At 39.2% G+C, this 16334-nt stretch overlaps 1 protein-coding gene across 7 annotated transcripts in view; it reads right to left on the bottom strand.

Annotated features, from left to right (window-relative positions):
- The window catches only part of LOC138751297 (ataxin-1-like), a 302985-nt gene that overhangs the window by 30752 nt on the left and 255899 nt on the right, over positions 1–16334 (bottom strand). Inside the window, exon 4 of one of the 7 annotated variants that reach the window (XM_069913415.1) lies at positions 3862–3962. The exons of the other annotated variants lie outside the window; for them this stretch is intronic. The gene's annotated coding sequence lies outside the window, so the exon portion shown is untranslated. The remainder of the gene's footprint in view (positions 1–3861; positions 3963–16334) is intronic. 7 annotated transcript variants of the gene reach the window in all.

The raw sequence follows: 16334 nt of genomic DNA, 5'->3' as shown, positions 1-16334 counted from the left end.
TACTGTGGCTTTAAATCTCAACAGTTTTTCTCCTTGTGGAAATGGCTTTAAAATATCATTATTTTCAATTCATTACAAAGGAATAGAAATGCTTTTGTAAGAATTGGCTCAATGTTTTTAGAACCAAATATTTTCTGATATTCAAACATTTGTATTAAAATGGCATTGGCTTCGTACTAAACTGTAATATGAGGAAGAATATGGACTGCATCAAAGCAACCTGAATAATCCAATTCTAACATGGCTATAGATGGTTGTAAGTGGTGTGGCAGAGTTAATAGATTGTTCAGTAATTAATATAGGTTGGTACTTTAAAATTTTCCTTTAGCTAAGTTTAGATTTTTCACTGCCAACAGAGACAGTATAAAAATAAATGTAGTCTGTAAATATCTCTTATGATTATTTATAAAACTCAGTCTAAGCAGGAAACTAAATTTATCCCTTCACAAATATCCTTTACTTGCTCAATCACCATCATCAGAATGGAATGTGGTACAGAGAAATCATATCTTACAGGGAAAATTAGAAACAAAATGAGGTGTAACATGGTGCATGCAGTTGAAGATACAAGATAAATTGAAAAGTCCCTAAGATTGTGTAATTTCTTCTACTTAAAAAGAAATTTAATGTAAATAAGACATAAATGTGTAGTTTGAACTTGCTGTCAAAATCTGTGTTACAGTCTGGAAACTCACTGCCTGTAGGAGAGTGACATCTGTGTACCTGTAGACTTCCAAAAATGTTAAGTACACTCCCATTGACCACTTTACGCAGGTGTAACCTCAGCGTCGCTTTATAACTAGCATACAAAGGTTCAGATTGTTTTCCATTTGCAATGCTTGCTCAGGATGCAAACTGACGAAATGTACCTGGGTGTAGGTTAATTGGGTGTAAATTGGGCAGCATGGACTCATGGGCCAAAATGGCCTGTTACTGTGCTGTTTGTCAAAATTTAAAAAAAGGTTTTGTATGGCTTCCTGGCTATCTTTAAATAGTGTACCATTGGTTGCGAGCTTCCTGTTGTCAGTGCAATGTCATAAATGACAAGAGCAAAAGTAGTCTCAGCCAATGAACACTTGGAACCACATCTCAGTAAGAAAAACAGAGGAAAAGCAAGATGTACTTCTTGCTGCACTGGTGGTGATTCATTCAGTATAAAGACATTCAAGGCCAGAATTACATGGAACCTACTCAGCACATTGCACTGGAGAAGTGAAATGCTTATTGAATTCCTCAAGGATCATAGTTACCTCGAAGTATACCAGCTTAATTATTGTTTCATTAAGATTTTATAATAAAGGGAAAACGGGTGATAGGATTAGCAAAAGGTGGAACCAACCATTTATGGCACTGGTTTAAAATTTTATTTACAGCATGGAAGAAGCCGATTCTGGCCATTTAAACCTGTGCCGCCCATTACACCCAAATTAACCTACAGCCCGTAGGTTTTGGAGGGTGGGAGGAAACTGTAGCACCTGGCGGAAACCCACGCAGACACTGGGAGAAAGTACAAACTCCTTGCAGACAGTACCACTTTGAACCCGGGTAGCTGGTACTGAAATAGCACAGTGATAGCCACTAGGTCACCTAACTCGCTCCTAACTCTTTAGTCTCATCAGTTTTAAAAGAGGCATTTCAGAAAGTAGTCGTTCCTTTTCACACCCTTTTCCAAGTACAGTACACGGCTAGAATAACACCAGTTTACAACACCAAATGGATTTATTTATAACCAAGGATGTGACTTATAAGGCAAAGGAGATGGGTTGTAGTTGTATTGACTTTGCTGGGCTGTTGTGTTTAATCTTGGACATCATATTACAAAATAAGTTATTGGAAAGTGTCCAATGGAACCTTAAGAGACATTCCTAAACTTAAAAAGGGTTTGGTTACAAGGAAAGATCATCCTCCTTCAGTTTTATTCTCTGTAAAAGGAAATATTAAGAGGAACTTGGAAAGGGACCCGCAAGATTTTCAACAGAATGGTAAAACTAAACACTTTTGGGTTCTTCTGTTGCCCTTGGTTTTCATGAGTGCAAGACGGCAAAAGGTAATTAAATGAGATGTTTTCAGTAAACACCGACAGCATTCTAGCACACGCCTTTCAGCAGGAAATGTTGGAACGGAAACCAATGGGAACTTTGTATACTGGACAAATGCTTGGACGAGATGAGATTAGATTCAGGGATAATAACCCAGCAAGGAAGTCTGAAAGGATAGTCAACCAGAAATTCACTTGTTCCCATTTCACCAGAAAGTGTTAATTTCTGCAGTGTCCATGAAGAAGTGAGGCACATTGTTTTGCTTGGAATATTTTATGCTTGCCAGAAATGAGCAGGAAGTAGAAGCCAAGAGATTCACAACTGTTCCAGACTGAATTGTACTGTTACCATGCAGACCATGCACACAGCACAATAGCCAACCTGACAACACAGAACACTTGGTATTAATTCAAATTGGCTTTCCTCGCACTGGTAATGGAATAAAAGTTAAAAAAAAAATTGGGACATGAGTAAAGAGAATATGCAATTGAAAATCTATATGTTCAGTTTCAAACTCTAAAAATTAGGACCATATTAATGCCAGAAGATCGGGCCATTGTGACTGTGGTCATTTATTCCTTCTGCAAGCCTTTTTTGAAGTACTCATGCAACATTTTTTTTGCTAAGTATTGCTTAATCTACTTAGACAATTTTTTCAGGCTGCAGCTTCACGATAACGATTCACTGCAAACATTCCCCCCCCCCACCTTTTTGCAATTAACTTAATTCAAGTTCTCTGCTCCACTGCTACAAAAAAGCAGCTCATCTTAATTTATTGGTTCAAAATGCTGATCATCTCAAATACCTTTCAAGTCCCTCCATAAACATTTCTCTTCTTTGCAGAAATACTGTGTTTCTCTGATCATAAAGAAAAACTGCAGATGCTGGGAATGTGAAATAAAAACACCAAATGTGGGATATCAGAAATAAAAAAAAGACACATTGTCAACCTGAAACCTTAGCTGGGTTTTACTCAATCCTCAGATGCTGCTTAGTACCTCCAGCATTTTCTGTTTTAGTCCCTTCTCTTAGGGGTGATAGTTCATAATCAATGGTTTCATTTTAATCTCTTTTACACTTTCTGGATTTCTTTCCAATACAAACAGTAGTTCCCCAGCTGAAGTCTGACCAGTGTTTCATAAAAAGTTCAGCAGAATTCTGCCGCGTGCCCGCTCCTGAAACCTGCCTGTCTTCTCACTGCATTTTCGACTTTCGTGCATCTGCAAATTTTGAAACGTCTCTCCAGCTTCCAGGTATGAGCAATCGCCCATAACTTTTGAGAAATGTGCTCAGAAACTGGTTTATAGTGTAGCATATAAATACAATTGTTGCAACATACTGTTCAAAGCCACCAGCTAGCCAAGAACAGAGAGAGATTAATCATTTTTCTGATCATCTTTTACTCTGGGCTCTGCTCTGCCCCACTGCTTTCTCATTTTCAGTTGTGATCAAACTTCCATCAGGAACAAATGCAACACTGCAATGCAAACTCTGCCAAATAAAAGTGAAGGAGAAACCCGGAAGTTCATCTGGTAGAAAATAGAAACCTGAATGACTAACCCTGCTGGAGGAGCTCTGGAAGGGAAATGGCAAGCTGTTCAAATGTTGGCACGAAAAGGAAATTCTACGCCGTGAACACAGATTTATCTAAAAAGATTCGGCCGAGTGCTCCCACCAAGTTTATAAAACAATTGACTACATAATCAGTCCAAACTTTGCTTGGGTAATTCAATGTGTTATTAAGACATTTTGCCACCCACAACAAACATGATTGTTAATGCAACCAAGCCAGCTGTTCTACTATACATAGCATGTTACTTACTGCGGCTGATCACTGAACAGCAGTCATGTGACTAATAGGCATTCACCAATCTCTGGTAGTAGGACTCGCTTACTAAACATGAGTTTATCATGTGATACACTCTAGATAAACAAACTGAAAGTTAATTATTGTGAAACTTCAATAGCACAACTATTTCACTGTCCTTAGGAAACTTCATTCAAGACATTATTAAACATTACTAACCTTGAAAGAAAGATTTTCATTGAAACCAGTGAGTTAAACAATCAAGTTTTATTTACAAATTTAAGATACATACATAAAAATCCCTCCCTCCCCCAACCCCAACTAAACCCCTCAATAGGTGGCTTAATAAATCTCCAACAATAATGAAAAATCAGCTCAGCAAATCAGCAGGCAAGTGTTTTACAGCAGTGGTTCGCCACCTTTTTCTTTCCATTCACATACCACTTTAAGTAATCCCTATGCCATCAGAGCTCAGTGATTAGAAAGGGATTGCTTAAGGTTGCATGTGAGTGGGAAGGGAAGGTTGAAAATCACGGTTTTACAACATCATTTAGGATTCAATGCAAAGTGAAAATGGTGCGATGGATTATATTTTATATGGTATGTAGATATGTTTTAAAGGAGATAAATTGTGAGGTTTTTTTTAAAAGTGTTGGTCACAAACAAACACAAACACTTCACAACACAGATCTCATTTAAAATGCCAGAGCTCTGTTCAAGCCTGACAGTCCAGGCTCCCAATGCCTTTGTAAAAGACAATGGAAACTGCTTTGCTGAAGGACTTCACAAATAGGTGTTAAATGGACATGCTATGGACAAATGGATTATTGTTTTGGAAAGCAACAGATGAATGGACTCAGAAAATTGGGTACGATGCCACAGTTTGTCTGAATACAGTTTGCTGTTCGAGGAAGGTCATGTAGTTTGGCAAGCAGAGAGAGTGTGATACAGAGAGCGAGAGGGCGCGAGAGGGCGCGAGAGCGCGTGAGAGAGAAAGAGAGAGAGAAGAAAGAGAGAGAGAGAGAAAGGGAGAGAGAGGAGAGAAAGAGAGAAAGGGAGAAGAGAAGAGAGAAAGAGAGAGAGAAAGAGAGACAATAAATTCTGATTCTTCTGAGAACCACCAAGCTGAAGAACAGCTTCTTCCCCCAGGAGGAGAGACTGCTCAATGACTGTCGAACTACTAACACATGACTCTTCTATTTATTACTAATATTTATTTTAATATTTGTCTAAATATTCTGTATACAAATGTGTGTGTCTGCATCATCTGTCTGTTTGTGCGTTTGCACCATTTTGCTCTGGCGACCAGAGAATGCTGATTCGACGGGTTGTACTGAAACATTGGGATAATAAATAAACGAACATCAGTGGCTCATCGAGACAAGCTCAGCTAAGAGCTCCGATCAGACTCACTTCTACCTCACTGGCTATTGCTGCTCCTCTCCTGTAACAGCTACATTTGTAATCCTTTGCCACACATTGTTTTTATTCATTTCCAACAAGGATAGTTTGGCTTACAAACTCTTCTCAGGGACAGAACTTTGTCAATACCTTAAAACTTCCTGTATGAACAAGTTCTTAATCAGGTGATAAATGAATAGGATTTTAAACATGGTAAACTCTCAGCTGAATTTCACTCAAAATTCAAATACACTATGGCATCAATCAGTGGAAAAATAATAATGCATTTGATTTGAAAACCACAAAAGAGGAAGAGCACAACAGCACTGGGTGCAATAATGCTGTTTAAATTCAGATGAAACCATACAGAATGCACTGACAGGTAAGCTTAAAAACACCCAAAGGTTCACTTTTAAGACCACCAATTAATGAAATGAATCTAAATTCAGCAAAACAAGTTGAAGATGGCAGACTGTGGTGTTAATAAGAATGACTCCTTTGTTGGATAAAATGCTGTCTGCTGAGTTGCTATGATTATCTTGCAGACAGAATAAGAGAGAAATAAGAAAGAACTTGCTTTAAGGTATGGATTTAGTACCACTAACTTCCACTGTTGATGTCTAATATTATTACTGGAGTGGTCAAGTGCAGAATGCAAAGTGATGTAGTTATTTTTCCATCAAATCACTTCTATCATGTTTTTTTTTTCAACATATTCATCCATTTCACCAAAATCAAACAAAGAGATGGATCAAACATGTAGTTTTAAGTAATCCATTTTGCTGCATTCAGAAATAGGATATCCCCTATTTTTTTTCTCCCTCAGAGTGTTGTTCAGACCATTCACAAATTGTTTAAATTATTTTTTTAATTAACAGGCCCTTTCAGCCCACAAGTCTGTGCCCCCCAATTCCATCCAATTTACCTATAACCATGTACATTTTTGGAAGGTGGAATGAAACTGAGCACCAGGAGGAAACTCATGCAGACTCTGGGAGGACGTACAAACTCCTTACAGACTATGCCGGATTTGAACCCAGGTCGCTAACCATCTGACTGACTGTACATCATCTCAAAAATAATTTCAATCTGAGATTTCCTTTGAAACAAACACTTTGTTTCTGTTAGTTTTCCAACCTGTTCTTTCTGTAACAATAGCACAAAGGAAACCAGAAGTAGTAATACCATCTCTCTGAGATCACCATAAAAGCATTTAGCTCTTTTGACTTAAATTGTAAAAATATCACAATAAAATTAGGTAAACCTTAGTGAAAATCCCTGAAACCTACCTCTTCATGAAGTTTTTATTGATCTTTCCTAATATATCTTTAAGTAACAAATAATGTAATAAAACAACAAAACCTGACCTCATTAAGACTCTTTGACAATTTAAGTCAAAAGACCTAAATGCTTTTATGGTGATCTCAGAGAGATGGTATTACTACTTCTGGTTTCCTTTGTGCTATTGTTACAGAAAGTACAGGTACTATGTAATACAAGTTGTTAAAGGTCAGAGATCCAATTATGTTCCAGTCCTAATGTAGGAATTGTTGGGAGATGAGGAGGCTGAGAGTGAGTGGATAAAATCTGATGCCTCAAGAAATTATGTTGGCACCATCTCTGTTTCCAACTGATATCTGAATTTATTTACCATATATTTCGGCATACAAGTCAACTGATGTACAAGTAGACCTCCATTTTCAGCCACATTTTAAGGGTTTTATGGTATATCCAGCATACAAGTTGACCCCAATTTTTGGGATGCTTAAGTTGGCCCGTTGACTGGCATACAAGTCGACCCCTAAAATCACACTGCCTGAGATGGGCTGTTGACCGGCGTATACTCTGACCCCCAAAGATCGCGTAGATTGGGCATTGGCTGGAGGTGATTGCTATCACGGAGGGTCCATCGACACAAAACAACTCGCGACGAAAGTATGAAGCAAGTTTTAAATTTGAAAGTGATAGAAATGGCCAAGAAAAACCAACATCTGTGCTGTTGCAAAGAAAATATGATGCGCATGTTAAGTTGGTAAGAGATTGTAGGAAGAAAGAAGAGACTTTAAGACAAGTACCATAAAGGCAATATTCGTTGAGAAAAGGAATCACTCATTGGCCAGAGTTGGAAAATCATGTTTCAGAATGGGTATGTGAACAGAGGCAAGATTGCTACAGTCACCCAAAATAAGAACATTTGCACTACAGGGGGCAAAGTCGCACCCTGATCTCATTGATGATTCTGAGGCTACAGTAGCCCACCCTTTCTTCATTCCTCCCCCAGCCTTTTTAACAAAACAAAAACAAGCCTGCCTGTTCTTTTGCTTATTCCTTGAAGAAGGACTCAGGTCCAAAACATTGGTTATATATCTTTACCTTCTATGGACGCTGCACAGCATGCTGAGTTACTCCAGCACCTTTGAATATTTACTACAATCACAGCACCTGCAGATTTTCTTGTTTCACTCCTTACAAACTCGGATCATTGGAGTTGTAAAAGCATTGTACTAACTGCTACACTAACCATGCTGCACACAATTTTCTATTCCACAACCTTTGACAGAAAAGCCAGTCAGGCAGTCGCCATTTCCAACCGCTTTTCTCCAACTCTGCTTAGAACTGGAGAGATATACTTAAAAGGGGAAGTGAGTGCTTTAAAAGCTCAAAACCAATGCATGACCAAAGCAGGATGCAACCTGGTTCATGGAAGTACAACAGGAGGAGAAAAACAGCATGGCAAATGCAGTAATAAGTGATGATTAAGAAATAAAATTAGAGATGCCAATGCAAAATACAAAGGAGCAATGGGAGGATAAGGGCGAGGAACAAAAAGAAAACATAAGAGAAAGGAAGAATAGGAAAACACCTGAGCTAAGGTCTGAAATGTTGGCTATCTCCCTTTGCTTTCTATAGATGCTGCGTGACCTGAGTTTCTCCAGTACTCTTGTGTATTGCACTGCAATCAGTGTCTGCAGACTTTTTCTTTAAGTCAGGATTTTCTATAAACTCAACTGAAAAGCAAAGCATTTGAAAGATGTGTTATTTTTTAATGAAAGATAAATTCTAAATTTGAAACCATTATAATGTCTCAGCTGTAGCAGAACTGGTATCTGTAAATGTATAACAAGGGCAGCAAATCTCTGGCAAAAGAAGTGCTGTGATAACCAGGGTTCAAACTCCTTAACTGTCGGATCAGCAATTGCAGATACTAATGACAAAACTTATAAAGATAAACCCACACGCCATATATGCTGAAAAAGGAACAAGTGTTCAGGATGAACATACCTTCTTAAAGGTCACATTTCCAAGGTTTCACTATTATAGTCTGATTACAGGGTTGATCCTGTCATTTCCAAAGTGACATAAAAGTCTTCATCTTTTAACCAAATTTCCACTTTTAGTGTCACCTTGTCAATATGTTAGCACAGAACATTGGATATGCTTTTTCTCCAAAGACAAAAACTCCATTTTAAATAACTTCAGTGAGCTAGATAGAAATGTGTCAAATTCAACATAATTTTCTATTTATTTCATTGACTTAGATATGGTACTGGTGACAAGGGCAGAGCAGAATAAGGGTTCCTTCTTCTGATACCCTTCACATACTGTACAAGTTCAAATTTATTGTCAGATTACACACACGGCATCTTAAACAACCCTGAGATTGTTTTTCCTGTGGGTCAAGCAGAATTTTGAGGGAAGTGCAAACTGTACTCAATAAAAAGATAAATATACAAAGAGAGAAATATAAACAAGTAAAAAAAGAACTGACTGCAAATGCAGAAAAAAATAAATAATGTGCAAAGTAAGAACCCTTAAATGAGTCTCCATTTGAACATATTGTTTAGAATTCTCATGGTTGAAGTGGAGCAACTGTTCCTGTACCTGGTGGTGCGAGTCTTGTGGTATCTATACCTCTTTCCTGACGGCAGCAGCGAGAACAGAGCAAATCCTTGACAAATGCTGCTCTCTGACAGCAGTGTTCTATGTAAATTTTCTTGAGGGTGGGGAGGATTTTGCCTGTGATGTAGTGGACTGTGCCCATTACCTTATGCAGGGTTTTCCGCTCTGAAGTTTTGGTGCTCTCATACCAGGCAGAGATGCAGCATGTCAGTACACTTTCTGCTACATATCTGTTTTTGATATTATACCAAACCTCTGCAAACTCCTGAGAAAATAGAGGCGCTGACGTGCTTTCTTCACGATGACATTCGTGTGTTGGGTCCAGGAAACAGGAAAGGTCCTGGGAAATAGTGACTCCCAGGAATTTAAATTTGCTCATCCTCTCCACCTCTATTTCCCCCAATGGCCACTGGATCCTACACCTCTGGTTTTTCTCTCCTGAAGTCCACAATCACCTCCTTGGTTTTGGTGACATTGAGTGTGAGGTTGTTCGTACATCATTTAGCCAAGTTTTCAATCTCCCTCCTGTCTGCTGACTCATTGTCTTTTTTTATTCAATTCACTTCTGGGGTATGATCAGCAAATTTGTAGATGATGTTGTTGTCTTACCAAGGCACACGGTCATAGGTGTAAAGTGAGAAAGTGAGTAGAGCAGGGGTCTAAGAACGCAGGCCTCTGAAGCTCTGATGGACACTGTGGAGATGTTCTTGCAAATCTGCACTGATTGGGTCTGGAGGTGAGGAAATCCAGGATCCAATTATGTGTGTGCCTGGCAGCATAACAACTATCTTTATTAAATAATCTGCCGAACCTTCATAGTCTTCCTAGAAATGTCCACCAGAGAACGCAACAGTCCTCTACATCGGACTTAAATTTCTAACATCAAGTGCTCAAAGCTGCTTTCAATTACCATTACCATCAATGAAATTTAAAACTAAATGTGGTTTCATGATGGTCTGGCTTTGGGAGTGTTCGAAATGCTTGTTGTTGCTTCTGAAGATGTCGACTCCCACAATTTCATCGTTGGAAGGGAACTGGATTTTTTGTGCACTGGAGAATTCTGTAAAGATCAGATAGTCCATTCACTGTGTTTGCCAAACACAGCATTCTCTCCCCTCAACTCCATCAGCAAAACATTTGGAATTCTTCCTTTAGACTTGCAAGAAAGGCCACTTGAATAAATTATGAAAGGAAGAAACAGTTCATCAGGTATTTCAGGCAAATACAAAAGGCACTTTCAGGTGGCCAATTGCCCCGCATGTAAAGCCGCATGTTTAGGCAATATGCGGCTGCTTTGAGGTCAACTGAATGTGCAGGAGGCGCTCTTGAGGCGAGCTACGTAACCCTCCTCCGAGAGGGATAATCAGTTCAGTGGCTCTCCCAGCCACCTGAATGCAGCTGGCTGAAAGCGGATGTTAAAGGGTCAGGCTGCTGATCACAGCTGACACTGGGTAGGAGCCGGAGTGCGCTCAGAGCCGCATCCTGTGCAGCTGTGTCCTTCAGGTGGCCAGCGTTGTGTTTTAAACGCTGCCATCTGAACTGCAATTTAAAGGGCCGCTTCTGCTTCTTCAGGTGCATTCTTAGCGGAGAATGCACCTGAAAAAGCCTAAAGAGGGCTACCTGCCGCAAAACACAATCTGCTGGAGGAACTCAGCGGGTCGAACAGTTCTGCAGTTTCATTCGAAATTCATCACAAGTGACTCTTTTTCTTTTACAATCGATTTCTGCCATTTCACACACTCCATTTGAAAAGATGTGCTTCAATCAAATTGACACTCAATTCAAGATGGATTAGAAAAGAAATACGAGAATATCTGTGAGCCACAAAAAGCATTTACTGCAAAATGTGGAGAGAGAGAGAGAGAGAGAGAGAGAGAGAGAGAGAGAGAGAGAGAACGAACCTCTACAGTCAGTAAGATATTATCTAACATATTCCCACAGATGCTGTGTGGGCAGCTGAGCGTTTCCAGAATTTCCTGTTTTTATTTCAGATTTTCAGCATCTATGCTAAGGGCAGACTCTTGCTGGGATCAGATTCCCCTCTACATGGTGGGGTAAAACAGCCTGCAAGTACCTTTTCTTTAGACTTATACAAGCAAAATCTTAGAATGTGCTAGAAATAGGTGAAACCACAAAACAGCTTCAATAAGCGACAGGGGAAAAGGGGGTAGGAAAGGAAAAAAATATTTTAATAGGCCTCATGAGATTCCTTGATAAAAAATGTTTTTGAAATGTACAAAATATACTAAAGCCACAGATTTATCATCATCTACTGTTCCTATTTGACAAAGCTGTCAAGGCTTTGCAAAAACACGCAGAAACATTTAGCATTAAAGATGAAATCAAAATATAAATGACCAAAATTAATGAAGTGTATTTTTAAATAATTAGGAGCTCAAGAAGCAGAAAGAGTCAGCCTTTGGGCCCTGTCAACTTACTCCAGTATTTATCAAGATCAAGACTGATTTTCTTCCTCAGAGTCATTTTCCTGCACTGCTCCCATAATCCACGAATTCCCTTAATAAACTGTAATCTATGATCTCTGATTTAAATGAACTCAATAACCAAATCTTTGGAGTGGGGAATAACAAAGAGCTAACAGCTTTTTGAATGTGGGGGAATAAAATCTTTTCATTTCATGAGTATTTCTGGAAGCAAAGCCTGCTCCTGATGTCAAAGTATTTCAGTGGTTCTCGGTTAAGTGGCATTAGTGGGAGAAAAAAAAATTGGCGCCATTCTCTTTCTCCCACAGAAGCTGTTCAGTCTGGCCATTTGTTTTTTTTTGCTCCAGATTCCAGCAGTTGCAGTCTCTTGTGTGTCCTCATACTGTGTCTTGATTTCACCCTTTACCTGCTCATCTCAAAGTTATCTTATCTCTTTGCATGCAACGTTGGTCCATGTGTAGCACACACCTAAAATGGCTGGTGGATCTATTTGTTTTTATGCTATGCTGTCATTGATGCTTTATGAACTCAGGGGCTGTGATTTTTAACTCTTTCCTATATTTATCTAATGTCACCTCAGCCACCAATAGGACTTGTTAAGCTCTCCGCCCCTCACCTACTCCAACCCTTCCACTACTGTGAGATACTGGACTTCTTTTTACCAAAATCATTGCTCGACATAGATTAAAAAAAGGGAGGAGGTCCTGAAGAAGGATTACAGTGAGTTAGAATGGAAGCTAAGAGACAGGACCTCCAGGATAGTGATTTCTGGATTGCAAGTGGGGGCAAAAATGGAAGGATCAGACAGGTGAATGTGTGGCTGAGGGGCTGGTGCAGAAGGCAGGGTTTCAGATTCATAGACCATTGGGATCTCTTCTGGGGGAGGCATGACCTCTCCAAGAAGGATGGGTTACACTTGAACCCAAAAGGGAGCAATATCCTGGTGGGCAGGTTTAATAGAGGTGCTAGGTTTGGTTTAAACTAATTTGGCGGGGGTGGGGTGGGGGAGGATGGGAACTTGAGTGATTGGGCAATGGATAGGAAAGAGAAAATAGGAAAAGTTCGGATAGGTAATGAAATTAAAAGGGCAGAAGGAGCAGAAGGGGATCGGAGAGTGTGGCCAAGTGCGTCAGGTAACAAGGTGAGGGGTGTGGGGAGTAACAGATTAAAGGTATTATATGAATGCATGGAGTATAATTAAAATAGATGAGCTTGAGGCTCAGCTGGATATTGGAGGGTATGATTTTATAGGAATAACAGAGCCATGGCTGCAGGAGGGCCAGGATTGGGAAATTAATATTCCAGGGTATACATCCTATTGAAAGGACAGACAGGTGGGTTGAGGGGGTGGGGTGGTGAGGAATGATTTTCAGTTCCTTGAAAGAAGCAGCATAAAAGCAGATGGAGTAAAATCTGTTTGGATAGAGTTGAGAAATTGCCAGGGCAGGAGGACCATAATGAAGTCATATACAGGCCCCCAAACAGTAGCTTGGATATAGGAGGCAGAATAAATCAAGAGTAAATATTGGCATGTCAGAATGGTAATGATACAGTTGTTGTGGGGATTTCAACATGCAGGTAGACTGGTAAAATCTAGCTGGTGTGGGACTGAAAGAAAGTGAGTTTATAGAATTTCTCCGGGATACATTCTGAGCAGCTTATGATGGACCCCACCAGGGGGAAGATAATTCTGGATTTGGTGTTGTGTAACGATGTGGATTTGATAAGGGACCTTGAAGTAGGGGAGTCATTAGGTAATAGTGACCATAATATTATAAGTTTAAATTTGCAATTTGAAAGGAGAGGGTGGGGGGGGAAGGAAAGAAAGTCGGAAGTATCAGTATTACAGTTGAATAAAGGGGATCATGCAGCCATGAGGGAGGAACTCGCCAAAATACAATGGAAGGATACCCTGGCTCGGAGAACTGTGGAACAAAAATGACAGGTATTTCTGGGCATTTTTCAGAAGGTACAGGACCATTTCATTCCAAAGAGGAAGAAAGGTTCTAAGGCAAGCAAAGGGGAACCATGGCTGACAAAGGAAGTCGAGAACTGTATGAAGACCAAGGAGAGGAAGTATAATATAGCAAAGAGGAGTGGGAAGCAAGAAGATTGGGAAATCTTCAAAGAGCAATAACAAAGAAACCTATACAGGATGAAAAAATGAGGTACAAGAGTAAACTAGCCAATAATATAAAAGGGGATAGTAAAAGCTTCTTTAGGTATGCAAAGAGGAAAAAATTAATTATGAACAAAATTGGCCCTTTAAAACAGAAAAGGGCAAAATTATTATGGGAAACAAGGAAATGGCTAACGAGTTTAAACAGATAATTTGGACCTGTCTTCACTAGGGAAGATGCAGGCAAAGGTCATTTAGGAGGTAGAGGGTATCAAAGGAATTGATAGAAATTCCAACTGTAATGGAGGAATTGATGGAAATCCAGATTCCAATGCATGTGGTCTTGAGTAAATTGAAAGGACTGAAGGCTGATAAGTCCCCAGGGCCTGATGGACTGCATCCTTGGGGGATTAGGGAGGTTGCTTTTGAAATTGTGGATGCATAGGTTGACTTTTCCAATGTTCTATAGATTCAGGAGAAGTGCCTGTGGACTGGAGGGTGACTAATGTTGTGCCACTTTTTGAGAAGGGAGGGAGAGAGAAAACAGGCAATTACAGACCGGTTAGCCCGACGTCAGTAGTGGGGAAGATATTAGAATCTATTATAAAAGAAGAAATAACAGAACACTTAGACAGAAATAATAGTATCATTATTTTCTGAAGGGAAAATCATGCTTGACTAACCTTGTGAAATTTTTTGAGGATGTGACGAGGAAGGTGGACATGGGAGAGCCAGCAGATGTGATGTATTTGGTCTTTCAGAAGGTCCAGCTCAGGAGATTAGTAGGCAAAATCAGAGAGCATGGTATTGGGGGGTAGGGTGCTGACATGAATAGAAAATTGGTTGACAGACAGGAAACAAAGAGTTGGGATTAGTGGGTCACTCTGGAGATGGCAGGTTAAGACAAGTGGCATCCCACAGGGATCAGTGCTGGGTCCTCAGTTGTTTATCATATATATTAACGATTTAGATAAGGGGATTATAAATAACATTAGAAAATTTGCAGATGACACAAAACTGGGTGGCAGTGTGACGAGGATGTCAGGAAAATGCAGGGAGGTTTTCTCATTTTTCCTTTCTGAAGTCAACAATCAGTTAAACACTGCAGGTAGCTCACTGTGCTGCCCAGTGTTCACTGGGGACTAAGACCATGGTGCAAGCAGGTTGCTCTTCCAAGACCTCAGCTACACTACAAGTTTTAAATACATTAAGTTCTAAATTAAGAAGCAGCAAGAAAACACGAAAAGAGCTCCATACTTAAAACCAATGGTTACTTGACATCTCAAGCAGTCTCTGCTTCCAGAAATACTAATTTCATTGTTACAATCTGAATTTCAGAGCTCATTAAAGCATGCAGTTTTAAAGCCTTGTGACCAATAGTTATCACACATCTCCACGACTTTACTGTGACATTGGTACTAGATGCAGGATAGGTTCAGTCAGTCAAACATTAAAAGAATTACAGTACTGCATTGGATTTATCACAGTGGTTCAATGCCTTAGAGGAAAAATAATTATAAAAATGATCATAAAATGAGATGTAAAGCAAAATCAATATTGCCAGAATGTAGGGAGGAAAATCAAAATTTATAAGTCCCTGAGAATTATTCAATGCAACAATAACATCAAGTGTAGCATCTGACACTTCCCTGTACAATCAGTGATTGTACAGTAAACTCGATAGTAAAAGGTTCACAAAGAAACACTCATATTTTTCACATGTGAATCTTTAGAATGCAATAAATAATTTCTTTCACAGGTTAGACATAATTTTAGCACAAAGATCCAGGCTTCACAATAATAAAGAAAAGAACTCAAAACATTAGCGCGAGCTGAAGTTGATTTAAGCAAACTGATGCTACTTTATGGTCATTTCAATTGTTTTCATACAAAAATTGTGAAACAACAGAATAGGCAGTATTTACTATCGGTGGAAATCTATTGCCATTTCTGTTCCTACAGGTGGTAGGTGATATTTTGTGTAAACAGTCTACACCTTGCCAATGGAAAACATTCATTTAGCAAATGGAAAAAAATCATTCTCTTTCAATTCATGTGCCAATCCGAACATCATTGTGCTCTGTTGCATCTGCTACAATTATAGCAAATAGTCGATGACAAGTAACCAAGGGGACCGAAACAGTCACTTTTCCCAATATATCCTTTGGTTCAGTGATATAATTTTACCTCCACATACATCCAGATGTGGTCTGGAATTATTTCCTTACATTTAATAAGTTCTGTTCCTTGTAAGCATCAATTTAATTTTCTTGTAATTGTCTGCATTTTTAATTGCACTTCCTCCACTATAAGCTATCACGATCACTCAGGTCTCCAAACATGCTGGCATCATGTAACAAGATTAATTCATTGACTCTGCAGTCTTCAGATTCTCCCAACAACCTCTTGCCACATCATTCCTATCACATCAATGTGACAAAAATGCTAACAATGCAATATTCAGGAAATATGCCCAACTGAAGATGCCAAGCAGATTTATTACTCTAGTGGGTATTTTCTGCTCTTGTATAAGAAAATAAATCACTTTAAATTTTAAAATATGTCTCAATCAACTGTGATAATTTTGCACCAGGCATCTGGCATTTCCTTTATGTCAAGTTACT

This window comes from Narcine bancroftii, chromosome 1 (genome assembly GCF_036971445.1).
Source record: "Narcine bancroftii isolate sNarBan1 chromosome 1, sNarBan1.hap1, whole genome shotgun sequence".
In the NCBI taxonomy this organism is placed as follows: Eukaryota; Metazoa; Chordata; class Chondrichthyes; order Torpediniformes; family Narcinidae; genus Narcine; species Narcine bancroftii.
This window is presented reverse-complemented; position numbering and strand designations above follow the sequence as displayed.